Below are 21,132 nucleotides of genomic sequence, written 5' to 3' on the forward strand. Positions count from 1 at the left end.
TGCGATTACAACCCGTCCTTTGCGCAAGTTCATGTGGCTTGGACAAGTTGGCTTCTCCTTGTCACGCATTTGGACGTTTAGAAAAATATCACCGCGCACAACCACTCAAGTCCCAGTCAACAGTCTTAGTCATCCCTGACGAATTTTCACCATTTTGCCAAGAGTCTGTGCAAGACTTGGCAAGAGGCCAGCCCATTCTAGTTAAATTAGTCTAGTGACCGCCCAACAACTTTACCTCATCAATCCTTGCCCATGGAGGTTGCGATGTCTGCAGTCGCAGGCGAACTTGTCAGCCGGTTCATCTCCTTGCTGATGAGCAAGTACCACTCCTCCATCCATGCACAATCGAAGGAGCAGAATCTGGCGAAGCGGCTGCGGCATCTCCTATTGCGAGTTGGTACCGTCGTCGAGGAGGCGGACGGGCGGTACATAACCAACTTCGGGATGCTGGCCCAGCTCAAGATGTTCTCCGAGGCCATGTATGGAGGGTACCGTGTGCTGGACACCTTGATGTACCACGCCCTCCGAAATAGCGCGGGCTTCGACGAGGTTAGCAGCAACGACTCATTCAACAGCCACTTGTATTTAATCAAGCGTTCTCGGAGGATGGCCGACGGGGCCAGGTGCCTCGAGTCGGATGGTGCCTTGGAAAGCTTAGAAGCTGCTGCTGCTAACATGGTAGAATTTGTTATGCTTTTGGGTGGTTGCGAGCGCATGTTCCGTAGGCCTTATGACACTTATCTTTACACCGACAACTTCATGTTCAGCTGACATGCTGAGAAGCAAAAGCTCTTGAGCTTCTTGTTGCAGCACAGCGACCCTCCTGGTCATGAGGCAACAGCCGTCCTTCCGATCATAGGGGGCGCCAAAGTTGGGAAAAAAACTTTGGTTTCTCATGCGTGTGGCGATGAAAGAGTCCGCGCACGCTTTTCTTCTGTTTTGCACTTGAATGGTGACAGCCTTTTGATGCGTGGAAGGACCAAGTTTGGGGTGAAGATGTTGGTAGTTATTGAGTTTGCTTCTGATGTAGGTGATGATGAATGGAAAAGGTTTCACTCATTGGTCACAAGAATGGGCAGAGGAAGCAAAATCATCATTGTAAGTAGACTTCAAAGGTTAGCCCGATTTGGATCGGTGAAACCGATTTTCCTAAGTGCTATGTCTTACGACGAGTTGAGATACCTTTTCAAAGCACTATCCTTCGGGAGCGAGGACCCGCAGAACATCCACAACTAGTATAAATAACAGATGAATTTGCCAAGAGGTTCCACGGTACAGAAGGTTCACTTGTCGCCACAAATGCGTATGCAGATGTGTTGAGAAGGAATCTTGATGTTAAGTTTTGGCGTTGCATACTGGACAAGGGGATGAGAATGGTTAAAAGAAACCTCACCATTTACGGGATGCACCCGAACACGCTTATGTACCATGGTCACCCAGTGGACATAACGGACTTTGCTCTGCATCCACTTAGCATGACACCTTATAGTGCTAGTTTTTCAGTCAAGAAGGAATCACCAAGTGTGACATTTGGGGATCTTATAACAGATCCTAGTGTTAGACCCAAAGGAGACTTCACTCTAATCGTATGGGAATCAAGGATACCCCCTCATAAATCATTTCCTAAGTCTGTAACAAGTTGTGCTCAGGTTGCACATCAAGGTAGCGTCATGCCAGGGAGGAAGCGGCAAGGAGTGCCAATCTAATTTTCTTTTTGAAAACTTGTGTAATGAAACTCTTGTACTTTTAGATACATGACAAATGCATGTGTTATAGACCACTCAACTAATGTGTTAGAGATTTCAATGCTGTATATTCTACCATCCAAGAATTCCCCTGCCCTTGGGCAGGGGAGGAAGGGCGGCCGCTTTGGGCCCCTGACCCATCATGTGCAGGCATAGTGTATATACCATTGCAATGGTTTATGTCCTGCCAAACTAGCAAAAATGAGCAGCCCACCGAGGGTCGAACATGCCATCTTGCCATGGAGGAAGGAAAGAAAGGGGCACAAAATGCCTTGCCAGGGAGGAAGCACAAGGAGCGCCAATCTACTTTTTTTTTCCAGAGCGCGCATAATGTAACCCTCGTTGTACTTTCTGATACATGAAAAACAGATGTGTTTGTGTGGCCATGGAAAAACCATTTTAAAGAGTGATCAACTAAATGTTCTGGAGATCTCAATAGAGAATAAAACTGTAGTATCAGATCAAATGAATCCTGTTCATTTACTTTCTAGATAACAAACATCATCTCGCACCATTGAATGAATCCTGATAAATATAGAAAGGTGAGAAAACTTAACTGAAATAAGAAAATAATAATATTTGTTGAAGTGTTGTCTATTTTAAGGACTCTGAAACTTCTGAACATTCAGAACACACTTTAAATTTAAAACTGGCCAAAACAGGAGAAAAGCATCATTCACTTCGCCGCCTGCACTCAATGTTCACCAACGGTTCAGGAGTGACCAAGTGCATCCAATGGCATGATTCTACTCATCATTTATCATTTCCTTGTTGTCTCTAGTTTATTGCTTAAGCCCAGTTTAAGCCGCTAATCTTAACTGAACCAGCTAATATTTGGCGGGAAATCATTTTGGGCCACTCGGTCCTCCTTGAGGCCTTACTGTTCAATTTTAGACTGTCTCATGACTCGGTAATTGTTCTGACTGTACTCAGTACACGGAGCAAATATAACGAAGAATACTTTTAGTGTTTTTTAATGACAAAACCAAGTTGGCTCACACTATTTGCTTTTCAATTTTTACCATTGTGGACATCCACGTCAGGTAAAGCCTGGAATTTAAGGGTGTGTTTGGTTCAAAAACAAAGTGGAATGGAATCCCATGGCTCCATTCCACGGGAATGGGTTGGTTCCGTTTCTATGTTTGGTTATGGGTATTAGATGGAATGGAATGGTTATGTTCTGGTGTGTGGTTTAAGAGTTGGAATGGAATGTTTTTTAGCAACAGTATGGATAATTGTAACTCTTTGTATTTTCAGCAACAGAGTATTCAAATTTGAGAAAACATTTGAATTTTATTTGCAACACGAACAATTTATAAATACATTCAAGCATATGTCAAACATAAATTCTGAGGTACAAGCGCGTTCCGGATCTAGGAGGAATATGCCATTCCAAGGAATGAGTCGGTTCTGATTCCTTGACCCAACCGAACACGAGAATGACCTCTAGGGACGGGACGGACCTCCTACGTTCCATCTGATGACACAAACCAAACACACCCTAAGAACGCACAAGGTGCAACAGTTTCCCAATTAAAAACTGAATTAGTATGAAATGAGCAACACAGAGATTGATTAGGTTCTAATGAAACCAAAGGAGCAAATGCAGACACAAACTATTACATGAGCTCAGAAAGATTACTAAGGTATAAAGTTGTGATTATCATCACTGACCAGGATAAAAGGGCATATATATATATATATCATTTCCTTGTTAATGAGCTGCGCTGCTCCTCTCCACTGAAGTTCATATGGAAAAACCCAGACAATTTCCATGGTCAAACTTTGCAATAGTAGACGGCACATTGAATATTTCAAATACTGGCCGGACAATTCATTTTCATGCTGGTTGGAAAGTTGACTGATCCTGGACACGTCTTTGGGCCTTTAAATTGGCACCCACCCACCAAGTTGTTCGGAGAATCTTTGTTTTAACAAGTATATCCAGGTCTCACCCACCCACACATTGCAGTCAATGTTCCTTGGAGACTTCTAAGACTTGGCAGAGACCGGCGTGCTTTATTTGTACAGATAGACCGACCAGCAGCTCCCCCCATAAAATCATGGCCAAGGAGGCTGCCATATCTGTAGTTGCAGGTGAACTTATGAGCCGGTTCATCCCCTTTTTGATGAACAAGTACCACTCAAGCCATTCAAGCTCGGAGGAGAAGCTGATGGAGAGGTTGCAGCACCTTCCTGATGAGAGTCAACACCATCGTCGAGGAGGCTGATGCGAGCTACATAGTCAACTCCAGGATGCTGATGCAGCTAAAGATGCTCTCCGAGGCTATGTACAGAGGACACCGCGTGCTGGACACCCTGAGGTACCGAACTCTCTCAGACAGTGCAGGCTTCGACAAGGTTAGCATCAACGACTCACCTAGCTGCAGCTTGTATTTAGCCATTCCTTTCAAGCGTCCTCGAACAACAACTGAGAAGGATGACCAGGCAATGCGCCTCGAGTCACATGGTGCCTTGGAAAGCTTAGAGGTCACCGTTGCTAACATGGTAGAATTTGTTGTGCTTCTGGGTGGATGCGAGCATATGTCTTGTAGGCCATATGACATTTATCTCTATACCGACAACTTCATGTTCGGCCGACATGCTGAAAAGCAAAAGTTTTTTAGCTTCTTGTTGCAACACAACCCTCCTGGTGATGCACCAGCCATTCTTCCGATCATAGGTGGTGTCAAGGTTGGGAAGAAAACTTTGCCTGCTCACGTGTGTGGCGACGAAAGGGTTCGCTCCCGCTTCTCTTCTGTTTTGCACCTGAATGGAGACAGCCCTCTTGAGAATACGGGACCATGGGAGGACAACATTTGGGATGACGATGTTGGTAGTTATTGAGTTTGATTGTGATGTATGCGATGAAGACTGGAAAATCTTCTACTCATTTGCCATAAGAATATGCAGAGGAAGCAAAATCATCATTGTAGGTAGAATTCAAAGATTAGCCCAATTTCACCGATCCTCATAAGTGTTCTGTCTTATGATGAGTTGAGGTACCCAGGGCCGGTCCTGAGATTTGAGGGGCCCAGGCGAAAACAAAACCCGGGGCCCTTTATGTAGGCCTAGGCATTTGGTATAAACCAAAAATTCAGTTTCTACCAATCGGTTTTTTTGGAAAATCGGTTAGGAAAATTGAAAACCGAAAAAAACACCTCAAAACAGATAACCAGAAATTCGGTTAACCGAGTTATTCGGTTCGGTAATCGGTTCATACCGTATTTGCTCGCTGTTTGAGAGAGTCAGCTGCGTGTTTTACTTCGTTGCCACGAATGCGCTCTTATATAGCCTAGCTATCCATCTCTCTGTGTGGCCGGCCGAGGTGGGACTAAACAACCAAACAACAGCGCCACACCAGTACGTTCACGTGTCCAGAAAAAGCAGCCCACAACAGGTTGCCACCATGGGCCGAGAATGCAGGTCGTCGGTTTAGCCCATGGATTTTTTTTACCACGAAAACACGCGCTGACGAGTGGCTGTACGTGCACGTACCCTCGCCTGTGTTCGGTTTCCTATTCGGTTAACCGTGCTAACACCGAACCGAACAATTTAAGTTCGGTTAGCATTGATAAAAACCGAATTTTTATGTAGGAACAGTGAAAACCGAACTTTCGGTTTTTTCGGTTTCGGCTTCGGTTCGGTCTTCGGTTCGTCGGTTTTTATGCCCAGGCCTACCTTTATGCATCTTGCATGGTATGATTATTTTTAAACACAGTTTATTCTTAACTTTTTATAAATGGAGGGAGTGCAACCCAGCATGTCGACCTAGTTTCCTTATTAATTGTATATATGGTTATATTAATTCTATCTTACTTTAGATTTTGCCAAGGAAATTGCCTGCATCGTATATTTCACTATATAGTTTGCCACACACACAAAAATTGAACGGCTCCTTATCGCCCTCAGCTAGAATCACTATATAATTTACAACGCTAAAATTAGTTTAGCCACCTAAATAAATTAAATCAACCGTGGATTGTCTGATTAATTTCATCTCAACTATTATTTTCATTAATTCATGGATCCTAGTCATTCTCTCCCCTCGTATTTCATCATCCACCGACACAGCTAGATTAATTGATCAGAAGGCCGGACAACCACATCCTACGTACTCTTCTCCGCTAATTCACTAGCTACTGATTGTGCCACTTTTTTTGCGAAAAGATTATGCCACTAAGTAGCAACCTATCTATCACAAAACCTAGCTAGCCCCGGGATGATGAGTCAAGAAGATGCTTACCTGTTCTGTTGTTCAAGACTGCCTGTCAGGATCGGGGGTGTTGTTACTCCTGTCCAACGAACATGAAATCATCCGAGCCGCTGTTGGAGGAGGAAGCATCGGTGAGGACTCCGCGGGAGGATGCTGCAGCGACGCGAGTCGGGCGTGATATGCGCCTAGGTTATTTTGAGGGATTGGTTTGCGGCTAGATCGATCGGTCATGTCGTTGTGTGCGGGCCTACGCGTGGGAAACGGCAATTCCACTAATTCAGGCCATCGCTGATTTACTTGCCCATTACTACACCTAAACGTACAGGCATGTTGCACCTAAATTAGCGCAGGGTCAATTTTTTCAAGGGCCTAATACACAGAGCACACATAGGTGGGGGCCCCTATATTTCGGGGGCCCGGGGCGGCCGGCCCCCCTGCCCCCCCATCAGGACCGGGCCTGGAGGTACCTCTTTAAGACAATGGCCTTTGGGAGTGTAGACCTGGCAGAACATCCACGGCTAGTACAAATAGCAGATGAAGTTCCCAAGGAGTTGCACAAGCAAAGCTCACTAATCGCCACAAATATTTTTGCGTATGCGTTGAGAATGAACCTCAATGTTCAGTTTTGGCCTTGCATATTGGACAAGGGGACAAGATATGTTAAAAGAAACCTGTCCCTGTATGGTGTGCACCCAAGCATGCTTGTAGAACAAGGCCATCCAGTGGACATAACGACATTGCTTTGCATCCACTTAGCATGACACATTATACAAGTAATGTTCCAATCAAGGAAGAATCACCAAGTGTGACATTGGGGGGACTTCTAGCAGATCCAAACGTTAGAGCATCTCCAACAGCCGCCCAATATGCGGCGCCCAAAAAACAGGTTTACAGCGCGCAAGTAAATTTTTTAGAGCGCTAGAAGACGTTTGCTCCAACAAGCGCTGCAAAATATGCTGCGCGCGCGAGTCCAACGGTCCCAATCAAGCGGTCCCATCTGCAACAGCCCAGAGTTTGCAGCGCGTGCGACCGGGCGCACTAAATATGCTACGCGCGATGCCTTTTTGATGCGCGCGCTGCATTAGTTATAACACGCGCACGCTTTTTGTGCGGCTGCTGAAGATTTCAAACCAGGTCCACGCGTGCTAAAAGCAGTTTTTATACCGCGCGGCGCTCATATAGCGCTTCTATTGGAGATGCTCTTAGACCGAAAGGAGATTTTATTCTAACTTCATGGGAATCAAGGATACCCGCTCCTAAATCATTTGCTTATTTTGTTACAAGTAATGCTCAGGATACACGTGAAGGTAGTGTCTTGCCAGGGAGGAAGCGACCGGGTGTGCCAATGTAATTTTGTTTGAGAACTCGTGTAAATGCAACTCTTGTTGTATTTTTTAATACATGATAAACAGATGTTGCTGGTAGGACTTACTTGTAATTGTGGGACTGTAGAGGGTGAAAACTGTAAAAGCATCTGTATATACATCTTGCAGCTAGGAATGAATCAGATAGAGTTCTCCAGATAAATCTTCTCCTCTCTCTCGTGACCTTCCTCTCGCCCGAGCCTTACCCAGGATCTGCAACAGATGTGTTCCTGTATACTATTGAACGAAATCTATCATAGATCTCGGTTAACGAACCGTGAATTTGTATGGGGGGATTTCATACCTGAATAAATTTCAGAGTAAATGGTTGACCCTAATTGTCTTATAGCATGGACAAGGGGAAAACAGAGGGAAAACTCGTAGTATGTTTTGCTGATACCAGTACATATGAGCTTGCAATGGACCAAGCAACAATACCGCGTGTGTGTAAGCTCCATGGTTCCACTCCATCTAATCAAGCAACGGCAACCCTACATATAAAAGAGGATGGCGCTCTGATTTGTGTTGTGCTGTGCTGGGGATGCGGACGCCACAAAAATGAGATCAGGTCAGACTACAGTCTGCTAGGCGCTGGGAAAAATCAGAGCCTCCCACAAGATCAGTAATATTTTTGCAAAATTTACGAAATCGAAACAGGTCTGAACTGAAATTACCGAGGAATCCATTTCGACGAACTCGGGGAGCACGCACCGCGGCGTCGCACTGCATCCAGCATGCCCTCGGCGAGGTTCCTGCGCCAGCCTTAGGTGCTCCCCGAGTCCCCGGCGACCCAGCCTGGCACCTCCCTCTCCGGACTTGAAGTCGGCAGCTCGCCGGTGGCCGCCATGGTGGTTTGGGGATTAGTGAAAGGATTCATCGCTGGTAGACACTGACTACTGGGTTCCACACATCGAAGGCACAGCAAATTGGGGGTTGGGGGAAGGATTCTCTTAGGCCTAATCATTCCCTGGGCCAAGCTTTTTTGCACTTAGCATTAGAACCTGAAGACACCAAACCCAATAATCTTTGCTAAAAAAGCACCAGTAATAGCTATTTTTTAATTTTTAAAAAACTAATTTTGAAATTAATTATTTTTGGAATGTAAAATAAACGAAAGCCTATTTTTTCAATAAATGACTAGATTATATATATATATATATATATATATATATATATATATATTATATTTCTTCCTGCCTTCGGAAAACAACCTGGAACTTGGCCTACTTTGAAGCTACTTAAGGAAACTCTGAAATAAGGAAAGAAGTAGTGTTCAAGTGTTGTCTGTAGTCTGTACTGAAGGACTCTTGAAACTTTTGAACATACAGAACACATTCTAAGCTGGCCAAAACAGGAGAAAATCATTATTCGCTTGGCCGCCTTCACTCAAGATCCATCGACGGTTCAGGAGTCACCAAGTGAATCCAACGACATAATTCTATTTTTTTTTCTCGAATATACACGAGTGTGCATATCATATATTAAAGAAGAACGGCAAAGAAAGTCTCCATCAACAGTTACATTTACACGTCTGTGCGGTGCTTAGCACGCACCCACTCCACCCAGATACACATAACCTACTCCTCCCTCATAGCCCACCTATACAAACTACCTTGGAAACTCCCTAACTCCCTCTTGATAAGCCCTGCCTTAGCCCATACCATGGCCTCAGACTTCACCTTCTGGATGAGCCTCTCAATCGATGGGGAAACGCCGTCGAAAACAATGGCATTTCGATGCTTCCAAAGCTCCCACATTACAAGTAACATCATTGTACGTAGGTCCTTGATCCTCGTTGTCCCATCCGCGCTCCTACTGCCAAGCCAGTCCTTGGGCTTGTCATCCTGCCTTGGTTTTCAATCTGCTCTGCCAAGTGCCTCACCTATGCGCGTCCACGCCATTCTGGCGAACACGCACGTGCACGTGAGCAAAATATGGTTTATCGTTTCTTCTTCCTGATCACAAAGCGGGCACGTGTCCTGGTGCGGTAAACCTCTCCTCGCTAGCCGGTCCGAGGTCCAACACCGGTTTCTGAGGGCCAACCACGCAAAAAAGCGACACTCCAACGGCGCCCTAGACTTTCAAGTCAGCTTTGATGTGGGCACCACCTCCCGACCCCAAAATCTTCTCGCATAGGCCGAGCTCACGGTGAACTGGCCGTGAGCCTCCCAGGACCAAGCGACCACGTCCTGCTCTCCCACACGCGGCTCCCAAGCTTGCACCCTCGACCACAGATCCATGAACTGCCGCAGTGTGATCTCATCCATGTCCGGCCCAACATGTTGTGCCCAAACTCCACTCGCAGCGACCTGCCCCACCTTCTGACCTCTCCTGATTCTTGATGGGATCCTTTCATACACTGCCGGTGCTACCTCCTGCACCCTCATGCCATCGAGCCATCTATCCTCCCAGAATATCTGCATAGACTCTTTAGGCACTTTAATAGTGAATTCACTCCACGGTTTGTTACCATCCACCCTTTGCAGCCACGCCACCTCGCTTGCATTGCCACATTCAACCATTGCAAGTTTGGTATGCCCAGATCTCCAGCCCACTTAGGGGCACACACCGCTTCCCAGGCCACCGCGCAATTACCTCCATTTGCCTCGGCCCTCTTGCACCACAGAAATCCCCTGCACACCTTGTTCATAGCCGCTATCGTCTTCATCGGCATGTCCAGAGCCATCATCGTGTGTATCGGCATGGCACATAACACCGACTGCACCAGTGTCAACCTCCCACTCTTCGGCATTAGCGCGGACTTCCATTTGGGCAAACAATTTGCCAAGTTATCCGCCAAGTATTGTAGCTGTCCTGCCGTTTGTTTTCTTAGGGAAAGCGGTAAACCAAGATATTTGATCGGGAACGAGGCCACTGGACATCCTAACTCCTGGCTCACCCAAGCCATTGTGTGCTCATCACATCTAATGGGCAGCGCGGCCGATTTGGCCATGTTTATTCTTAGTCCCGAAGCTTCCCCAAACATGGCAAAGATCGCTCTACATGCCGCCAGATCCACTTGCTTCGGCTTCAGGAAAAGGACTACATCGTCCGCGTATATCGACATTCTTTGCCTCATGCCCACCGCTGCCAAGGGTTCCATCACCCTCCGTAACACCGCATCCTCGAACATACGTTGCAAAGGTTCCATCGTGAGAATGAATAGCATAGGTCCACGTCAACTACAATCGTGAGAAACTATTTTCAATTGCAAAGGGTTGCAATGGCCTTTCTTGCCGCAGCCCTTTGCAATTGAAAATAGTTTCTCCAGGCTCGCCATTGACCATCACCTTTGTAGTTGATGTGGCCAGGATACCGCAAATCCAAGCCCTTCACTTTTTCCCAAAACCGAAATGTTGCAGTACTTCCAACAAGAAAGGCCATTGGACTGAATCAAATGCCTTGGAGATGTCCAACTTAAGAAGAACATCCGGGTTCTTTAACGCGTGTAGCCTCCTTGCCATTCCTTGAACTAGCATGAAGTTGTCATGGAGTGATCTTCCTTTTACGAATGCACTTTGATGATTCCCCACGAGGTTCGGAAGTTCCACGGCCAACCTGATCGAGAGTACCTTTTCAAAGATCTTTATTGCCCCGTGCACCAGGTTTATCGGTCTGAAGTCTCCCACATCCAATGCGCCTTCCTTCTTTGGCAAAAGAGATACCAATGATCGGTTGATTGCAACCATGCCTCTCATATCCTCCCGATACATACAGTCCATAACCCTCATGAAATCCACCTTAATGATATTCCAACACGTGGCATAGAACCTTCCTGTAAAACCATCCGGCCCCGGCGCTTTGTCCATAGGCATTGACTTAATCACTTTTCCCACTTCCTTAGCTGTGAACGGCTCCTCAAGCTGGGACATATCCCATTGCGGCAAGCTCAGCCCTCCAAGTGGATTGCATGTTGCGGCGGCTCACATGAACCCAAAGCTTGGCCATAAAATGCATCTATCGCCGATGCCACCTCGTCCTGGCCGGAGAAAATCTGCCCATTGTACCTCACTGCCCGCAGCACATTCTTCCGCTGCCTGTGGCTAGCTTGCTGATGAAACAACCTTGTGTTACCACCCCCCTCACGCAGCTGCAGCAGCCGCGATCGTTGTCTTGCAATCGAACGCTCTAGTGAACACAGCCCCAAAAGTTTATGTTTCAAGCATTTCTGCAGCTCCCTCTCCGCATGGGTCAATACACGCAACTCCATAGCTACATCTAGCCGTGTGATCACCTCCAAAGCAATGCCAATCTGCAGCTTCACGTTCCCGATCCACCGGTCACTCCATTTCTGCAAAGCTTTTGCCGTTGCCCTAAGCTTGCAATGCAGCGTGAGGTAGTCATTTGATGTTGCGGGAGTAGCCTCCCACGCAGCCTGTACCGTCTCCATGAACCCTGCCGCCTTAACCCAGAAAGCTTCGAAGCGGAAGCGTTTGTGAGTTTTTATTTCCACATTCATGTCCAACATCAAAGGGCAATGATCCGAAATAGTTGTGCCCACAGCCGACAAGAAGCACGTAGGGAACGCCTCATCCCACTCGTTTGTGACGAATATATGATCAATCTTCTCCAGAGTAGCCTCCTCTCATTCATTAGACCACGTGTACCGGCGACCATTCAAGTACAACTCCTTCAACTCGAGCCTATTCAACTTGGCTCGAAACTTGCCCAACATCCTCCGGTTGATCAAGGCGTTGTTCTTGTCTTCTTGCCTTGCAATGAGATTAAAATCTCCAGCTACAAGCCAGGGGCCTGCGTGTAGCTCTCTTATATCCACCAGCTCTTGGAGAAATTTCACTTTATCCCTGTCCTCTTGAGGTCCGTATACACATGTAAGCCACCACTTCGCCGCTCCCGGAGCCTTCACAATCACCGTGAGCGAGTTGCTCAGGTAGTGTGGGTTTGGGAGCATGACGATCGCCTCGTCCCAGGCCACTAAAATCCCACCACGCGTCCCAACTGCAGGGACATAGAAAAACTTGGTAAATTTATTGCCAAGGCAATGTTGTACAACCGCTACAGATATCTCTTGCAGCTTTGTTTCGTGAAGACAAACTATGGCCGGATTTGCCTCCACCACTACGTGCCTCACCGCATCTCTACGTGCCGGAGCATTGAGCCCACGCACATTCCACACAATGATCCGTAGGGGTTGTGCATACATCATCACCTCCTACCTAGACCACCCGCATCTACCCCTAGGCCATGGCACCGACCACTTGGGGCGTATCCAGCAACGACGCCGGCGGAGACTCCCACCCAAAGAGGGCCAACACCGCTGCGATGTGCTCATCCGAGAGTGGCGGGTTGAACAGATCGACGTACATGCGAAGGGCTTTCTCGGAGATGACCTCTCCCTCATGAGCCAAACATAACTTACGAATGATCACTTGCTGCTATTTGCTGGCCCCATGTTTTGCAATCCTCTCGCTCCTCCTCGGCGTGATGTCCAGAATCCTCTTCCTCCTTGGTCTACGGGTATGCGCCCCATGCTTGCGCGTCTGCGGCCCTGCCAAAATTGGCTCAATAGATCTGCGCATGCTCTCACACAGCTGCGCCACGTCCCCTAGAGCAGGCTCTGCCGGCCTTGGAGTGCATTGGGAAGCACACATGGAGATGGCTCGTCGCTCCCGGAAAGACTCACCTGGAACATGTCCCAATCTTCTACTTGCCTCACCTGCTGCGATATCCTGTCCTCCTACGAGAGAAGCTCAAGGGCCATACATTCCTGCATGCATGATGTCTCTGCCTCCTCGCCACACACATGTCCCCCCTCGCCTGGCTACATGGATCCATACCCGACCAAGGGGGCACGGGAATCGATAGATATCGCTGTCTCCATCTGGGAACAGGAGTCCCTGTCCATCGACTCGCTCCGCGCCCTGTCGGGCCACACACCAGACCGGGCCAGCCCCGACCCCACTGACAGCTCCATCGAGCCAACCAGGCGAATCTCACCAGACTGCTTTGCCAGGACCGAATCAACCGGCTCCAATCCCGTCGCTACCTGCACCCCAGGCCCACACCATCTCGATAACATGACAGATGTCGGGAAGGCCCACGCGCCGCCCCCCAGCACATCTTCCAAGCCGCAAGCTGACACCTCCACCCGGCTGGCCGCCTCGCCCCGGGCCAGCTGTCCCCGAGCCGTTGGCTCCACAGATGCCACGGTCAAGTCACGGTCAATCTCTGCAGCAGGCTCCACCTGCCGCAGCCGAACGTCATGCTCCCTATCCGGGCCCGCAGCACCTTTATTTTGAACGCAGTCCTGCGCCGCCGCCGGAGCGGATGCCGACGACCAGCACCCTGCCGATGGCGGCAAGGCTGCCGCATCGGAACCATTCCTCCTCGCACCCTCAGCTCCACCTTGGCCTTGTCGCCGTGGAGCCCGCCTGTCAGATCTTCCATCTTCCTCCGGCGGTGGAGCCGGCGGGCTAGGCGGCGGCGACAGCTCCGGATCGTCGTCCTCATCCACCACCGGCTTGGCCAGCTTGACAATGCGAATGTTATACCACAACGCTGCCGTCCTCGCCGCCCGCGGGAAGACCCTACCTCGCCGCCGACGAGGCTCCTCCACGTACAACCTCCTTTGCTCCGGGATGCGCTCCGGCCGATCCGTCCTCAGCCACACCTTGTAGCTCGACATGTCGTACCTCTGCGCCGTGCTGTCCACCACTCCAACCACGAGCCCTAGGCCATGGAGGACCGTATTAAACGTCCTCCTCGTCCACGCGTGCGCCGGCACCCCCACCAGCGCCACCGGCACCAGAAAGGACAACGCCGCTCCGATAGCCTGCGCCTGCCTCAACATGCTAATACAGAAAGAAGTTTTAAAAAAGAAGAGATTCATGAGGCGGAAAAAAAAAATTAAAGCTCACCTCTGCTGGTTCTGCAAGATGAGGATGCACTAGTCTTCATGAGTGATCTGCTGGATGTCTCCATGGATATGAGGTCCCAGTCTTGCCATTCTCTAGTACGTATAAAATGTAAAACGAGTCCAACGAAATACAAATGTAAGATGATTAAATATACATTTTTTCTACGGAATAACAATTAAGCTGGACATACCTACCGCTTATATTAAAAATACTAGCCAATTTTGTCATGTTGCTTGGTCAATTGGCTAGTCCTTGTCACATATTTGGACGTTAAGACAATTAAGTGCATGTGTGACCACACACCCTTGAACTCGTCAGTCAATGGTTCGATGTTGTTTTATGTGCTCGAACTACAATATTCATCTCTATCTCTAGCATCCAGCATTTATCCATTTGAAAACATTTCTCAGGTTCAGATTAGTATATTTTTTCTCAACAAATTTGTACTCTAGTACAGGACAGCAAATTTATATATATTATAGCATATTTTCAAACAAACAATAGTATAAGGAGTACTAGTAAAAACGGCCACCTCTATTGCAAAGCAGGTTAAGGGCGACGATTCGGTAACCCTGGCTGCATAGGAAGCTTAATGATAAAACTATCATATTCTGCCCTACATCATCCTGCTCGTCATCTCAGCTCCCTGTTCTGTTTGTCGTGTTTTGTCATTGAGAACAAAAGTCAAGGCAAACCATAATATCTAAGCTACAGCGCCAGTAGAATGAAGTTGACACCTTTGATTCTCATTTTACTACTACTCCCTCCGTAAACTAATATAAGAGCGTTTAAAATACTAAAATAGTGATCTAAACGTTCTTATATTAGTTTACAGAGGGAGTAGCTTATAAGATTTCCCTACATGCACACCAGAGGTAGTAGCCACACCTCTCGACCTTTTGAATTGATGCGTGTTGATAAGTTTGAGCCAAATATGGAACTCTGGGAGTACTCCCTATTGTTCTAAAACGTAAATCTCTTCAGCACATCGACACGCAGAAAATTCTATGCTAATAAATGTATGATCAACAACCACAAGAAGCCACAGGGTAGAGAGAAAGAACGAGTGCCACCGTTAAAGTGGAACCGTGGAACTCAACATTTATCTAGTGGCGTGAGTGTACCATTTCTCTTCTGGATTTTTGTTCGTCCACTCTGAAAACAATCATGAAAACCACAGTTTGTGCCATGTCCGTTCGAGGTCCTTCTGTTAGATTTTGGGCCAAATGATGACGCAGTTTTTTTCCATTCCAGAGTGTCCCATTCTTTGGTAATTGCTCGGACCATACTTAATCATTACAGGGAGTCTAGTTGGAAGAATACTCCTAGTTTTAGTATGAAACAAAAATAGGTTATCGTCCAGGTTGCATCATACTATTTTTGTTTTCCATGTTTACCATTGTGGAGATCAGTATCAGGTCAAGACTTAACTCTGAAGAATCACAAGGTGCAACAGTTTTTGATTCAAGACTGAACACACTTCATGATTGGGTTCTGAAGAACCAAGGAAGTGAATATACAAGAGAATTGTTTTCATACATAAAGAAGTGAATTGTATTTCTCATTACTGACCAAGATAAAGTGTGCATCGTTCCTTACCAATGAGTTGCATATCAGGATGGTCGCTTCCGGACGTGAATTTGTTTTCTTGAATGTTATGAGAGCCAACCCAAATGTCAACTTTGTACAAGTATCCAATACCTGCATGAATCTGAAAAACAAATGTGTACACATATATAAGTTTATCTTACAACAAGATTCCTTTTGAATGATTTTTTTTGGACTAGTGTCCAATACCTGCAACAATCTGAAAAGAAGTTCACCGTTCCCAAAAAGGCCAAATAAAGCCTAGGCAGTAAGATATCTTCAAAACTCAGACGTTCGACATGGTTAAGAGTGTTGCTGACTATATGTTGGTGCCACATGTGAGTGACCATGATTTTCATTTTTTATGTACTTTTATCATATACAGCTACTCCCTCTGTAACAAAATATAGGACGTTTTTTTTGTTTCACGTACAATTGTTAAACACGCCTTACATTTTGTTACAGAGAGAGTACAATATTACAATACAAATGCAACATAACATCACACAGTCAAACTTGGTTAGAGGTGGTAGAGTGCACATATATATGGGTTGCCATGTCAAATGTGAAAGGATGGAGTCAAATGCAAGATAATATACATTTTTGTTATTGGAACAATAGTTAATGTTGGACCTACCATGAGTATTAGAAATACTGGTCTATGTTTTCATGCTGCTTGGACAGTTCGCTTGTCCTTGTCAACATGTTTGGACGTTTAGACAAATTTTTTTTTGCGAGAAAATTTCCAATCTATTCATCTTCAATCATGGCAGTACAACGAATACCAGAAATAATAAAAATTACATCCAAATTCATAGACCACCTAGCGACGACTACCAGCACTGAAGCGAGCCGAAGGCGCGCCGCCGTCATCGCCCCTCCATCGCCGGAGTCGGGCACAACTTGTTGTAGTAGACAGTCGGGAAGTCGTCGTGCTAAGGCCCCGTAGGACCAGCGCACCAGAACAACAACCGCCGCAGATGAAGAATAACGTAGATCAGAAAGATCCAATCCGAAGACACGCGAACATAGACGAACAACGACGAGATCCGAGCAAATCCACCAAAGATAGATCCGCTGGAGACACACCTCCACACGCCCACCAACGGTGCTAGACGCGCCGCCGGAACGGGGACTAGGCGGGGAGACCTTTATTCCATCTTTAGGGAGCCGCCACCGTCTCGTCTTCCTGAGCAGGACACAAACCCTAACAAAACTGAAAAAAACGACTAAAAACGGAGCCCTCCCGCCGACCCTTGCCGAGATCCACCGCGCCCCCATGGCCCTAGGGCCACCGGAGAGGAGGCGGACCTGCGGCGGCGGCGGCGGGAGGCAGAAACCCTAACTTTTTTGTGGAGGAAGGAGGCTTGTTTTTTGATTTGGTGGACGTTTAGACAATTAAGTGCCCATGTGATCACACACCCTTGAATTCGTCGTAGTTGATGTTGTAGTCATCGCTACAAACTTTTCTATATTTTGAAGTCACTGTAAGAGTTCGCAGAGGCTTCGGTAAAAAATTAAAGTGTTGGCAGAGGCCAGTTAATTTGTCCAGAGAGAAGGATTCCCTCATCAATTCCATGGAGGTTGCCATATCTGCAGTTACAGGTGAACTTTTGAGCAGGTTCATCTCCTTCCTGATGAACAAGTATCGCTCCTCCTTAAGCCATGCACACTCAAAGGAGCAAAAGAAGATGGTGGAGAGGTTGCAGCACCTCCTGATGAGGGCTGGCACCATCGTTGAGGAGGCGGACGCACGGTACATAACCAACTCTGGAATGATGACACAGCTCAAGAAGCTCTCAGAGGCCATGTACCGAGGATGCCGCGTGCTGGACACCTTGAGGTACGGAACCCTCCAAGATAGTGGAAGCTTCGACGAGGTTAGCAACGACTCATCCATCAGCTGCTTGTATTTAGCCAAGCGTTCTCGAACAACTGGCAAGGCCGTGCACCTCGAGTCACATGATGCCTTGGAAAGCTTAGAAATTGCTGTTGCTAACATGGCAGAATTTGTTGTGCTTCTGGGTGGATGCGACCGCATGTCTCGTAGGCCATACGACGTTTATCTTTACACCGAAAACTTCATGTTCGGCCGGCATGCTGAGAAGCAGAAGCTCTTGAGCTTCTTGCTGCAGCACAGTGACCCTCATGGTGATCATGCACCGGCCATTCTTCCAGTCATAGGTGGTGCCTCGGTAGGAAAGAAAACTTTGGTTGCTCATGTGTGTGGCGACAAAAGAGTTCACTCACGCTTCTCCTCCATTTTGCACTTGAATGGAGACAGCTTTATGAGGATACTTGACAACGGAAGGAGCATGTTTGGGATGGTGCTGGTGGTTATTACGTTTTCTTCTGATATAGGAGACGATGATTGGAAAAAGTTTCACTCCTTTGTCATAACAATGGGCAGAGGAAGCAAGATCATCATCATAAGTAGACTTCAAAGTCTAGCTCGATTTGGATCGGTGAAACCGATTTTCCTAACTGTTCTGTCTTATGACGAGCTGAGGTACCTTTTCAAGACACTAGTATTTGGAAGTGTAGACCCCATGCAACATCCACGGCTCGTAGAAATAGCAGATGAATATGTCAAGGTGTTGCACAGTACACAAGGTTCACTTGTCGCAATAAATATGTTCGCGGATGTGTTGAGAAGGAACCTCAATGTTCAGTTCTGGCGTGGTATATTGGAAAGGGGGTTACGAATGGTTAAAAGAAACCTCTCCATATACGGTGTGCACCCAACCATCCTTATAGAATAAGGCCATCCGGTGGACATAACGGACTTTGCTTTGCATCCACTTAGCATGACATGTTATACAGTTAATGTTTCAACCAAGAAGGAATCGCCAAGCGTGACATTTGGCCAATTGATAACAGATCCTAGTGTTAGACTGAAAGAAGATTTCATTTTAATTTCATGGGAATCAAGGATACCCCCTCATACCTCGTTTGCTCGTTTTGTTACGAGTCATGCTCAGGATACACATCAAGGGCCAGGGAGGAAGCGACGAGGAGTGCCTATGTAATTTTGTTTCAGAGCTCGCATAATGTAACCCATGTTGTACTTTCCGATGCATGAAAATAAGATGTGTTCGTGTGGCCATGGACAAACCATTTTAAAGAGTGATTATATACCATTAAACTAAATGTGTTGGAGATCTCAATTGTAAGTAAAACAGTACTATCAGATCCAACGCCCCCCCCCCCCCCCCCCCTCCACCCTGCACTTTCTAGATAACAAAAAACATCATCTTGCACCATGGAACGAATCTAATCCATATAGGTAGGTGAGTAAACTTAACTGAAATAAGAAGTGAACATTCAAATGTTGTCTATTTTAAGGACTCTGAAACTTCAGAACATTCAGAACTCACTTTAATTTGAAGCTGGCCAAAACAGGATAAAAGCATCATTGCTTCGCCTCGTCATCTGTTCAAGAGTGATTAAATGTATCCAACGGCATGATTCTACCCGTCATTTACCATTTCCTTGTTGTCTCTAGTTTGCTGTTTAAGCCAGTTTTAGCTGCTAATCTTAGCTGAACTAACTGCCAAGTGCCTAATGTGACCGTTGCGGAAGTATATCGCCCCAGCTAATCTTTGGCAGAGAATTCATTTTGGGCCACTTGGTCCTCCTTGAGGCCGCCCTGTTCGATTTTGGGCCACAGTGATAGCGTTTTTTTGGGTAAATTTTAGACTATCTCATGCTTCGGCAATTTTTCTGACTGTACTCAGTACATGGAGCAAATACACAGGGGGTACCTAACAATTTCCTGTAGGATGACTACTTTTAGGTTTTTTAATAACAAAACCAAGTTGGATCCCAGTATTTGCTTTTCCATTTTTACCATTGTGGAGATCAACGTCAGGACACTAAGAATGCACACAGTGCGACAATTTCCGATTAAAAGCTGAATTAGTACAAAATAAGCCACACAGAGATTAAGGGCAAATGTAGAAACAAACTAGTTACATGTGCTCAGAAAAATTATTAAGGTATAGAGTTGTGATTCTAATCACTGACCAAGATAAAAGGGCGCATATCATTTCTTTGTCAATGAGCTGCGCGCTGCTTCTCTCCACTGAAGCTCATCTGAAAAAACACAAACAATTTTCAAGTGAAACACTGCAATAATAGACTGCACATACATTTTTTTTTCCGAAAAGGGGGGTCTCCCCGGCTTCTGCATCAGAGTGATGCATACGGCCATCTTATTAACCAAATAAAAAGGTTCCAATAAGGTTCCAAAGTCTTCAATTGTAAAAACTGAAAAGAAAGCTCACACGGAGCCAAACTGGGCTAGAAACACAAACTAGCCAAGAAAAGACGCCACAACCGGCTGGCTAAAGATAGATAGGTAAACTAATTGCCTATCCTATTACATGACCGCCATCCAAACCGGTTGAAGATATCCCGAGCTACCATCTCCCAGCGGATAGATCCAGTAACCAAATGCTCTCTGGCCTCCATCGGAGTGAGTAGCGACCACGAACGGATCACAGCCGTGGCTCGGAAAATAACCTGCAAAAAGTGAATACGTGATATTTTGTTAAAAACCAAATCATTTCTGAAATTCCAGATAGTCTACAGCAAAGCGCAAACTCCAACACGAATATGTCTCGCTAAGTCAGGCTCAATCCCATTAAGCCATGTCCCAAATAACGTGTTGACAGAATTCGGTGGAGTAATATTAAAAGCAATGTGGACCGTCCACCAAAGGACTTTGGCCAACATGCAATCAAGAAAGAGGTGTTTGATCGTCTCATCCCGATCACAGAAACTACATCTAGTCGGTCCTGTCCAATTACGCTTTATCAAGTTGTCCTTGGTTAAAATAACTTGTTTATGGACAAACCACATAAACACTTTTATTTTCAATGGAACTTTGACATCCCAAACATGCTTGGAGGTAGGAATGGAGTTCGAATTAATAACATCAATATACATTGATTTAACTGTGAATACTCCAGACCTAGTCAGTTTCCAGCGTAATTCATCGGGTTGTTGAGAAAGCTGAACCTCCATCGGTCTCCTAACTAGACGGAGCCATTCTTCCCAACGATTGCCCGCTAGCGACCGTCTGAACTGAATATTAAGGGGGATATATTGAAATATCATTGCAACGAACACCTCACGTCGTTGAAACATACGATATAAAGACGGATATTGAATGGCCAAGGGTGTCTCGCCGAGCCAAGTATCCTCCCAGAAGTGTGTACTAGCGCCGTTGCCAATAACAAACTTTGTCCTATTAAACAAGGATTGTTTGACTTTCATTAGTCCTTTCCAGAAAGGCGAGTCAGTCGGCCTGACTGTGACCTGGGACAAGGTTTTTGTCT

At 46.4% G+C, this 21,132-nt stretch overlaps 3 pseudogenes; all 3 read left to right on the forward strand.

The window, feature by feature from the left end:
* The first annotated feature begins 224 nt into the window (after positions 1-224).
* Positions 225-1,735, forward strand: LOC125534435 (disease resistance protein RGA2-like; annotated as a pseudogene).
* A 2,073-nt stretch (positions 1,736-3,808) lies between these two features.
* LOC125538292 (uncharacterized) lies at positions 3,809-4,834 on the forward strand (annotated as a pseudogene).
* A 12,533-nt stretch (positions 4,835-17,367) lies between these two features.
* Positions 17,368-18,819, forward strand: LOC125534434 (disease resistance protein RGA2-like; annotated as a pseudogene).
* Positions 18,820-21,132: the final 2,313 nt, after the last annotated feature.

This window comes from Triticum urartu, chromosome 2A (assembly GCF_056163025.1).
Source record: "Triticum urartu cultivar PI428250 chromosome 2A, HENAU_Tu73, whole genome shotgun sequence".
NCBI lineage: Eukaryota > Viridiplantae > Streptophyta > Magnoliopsida > Poales > Poaceae > Triticum > Triticum urartu.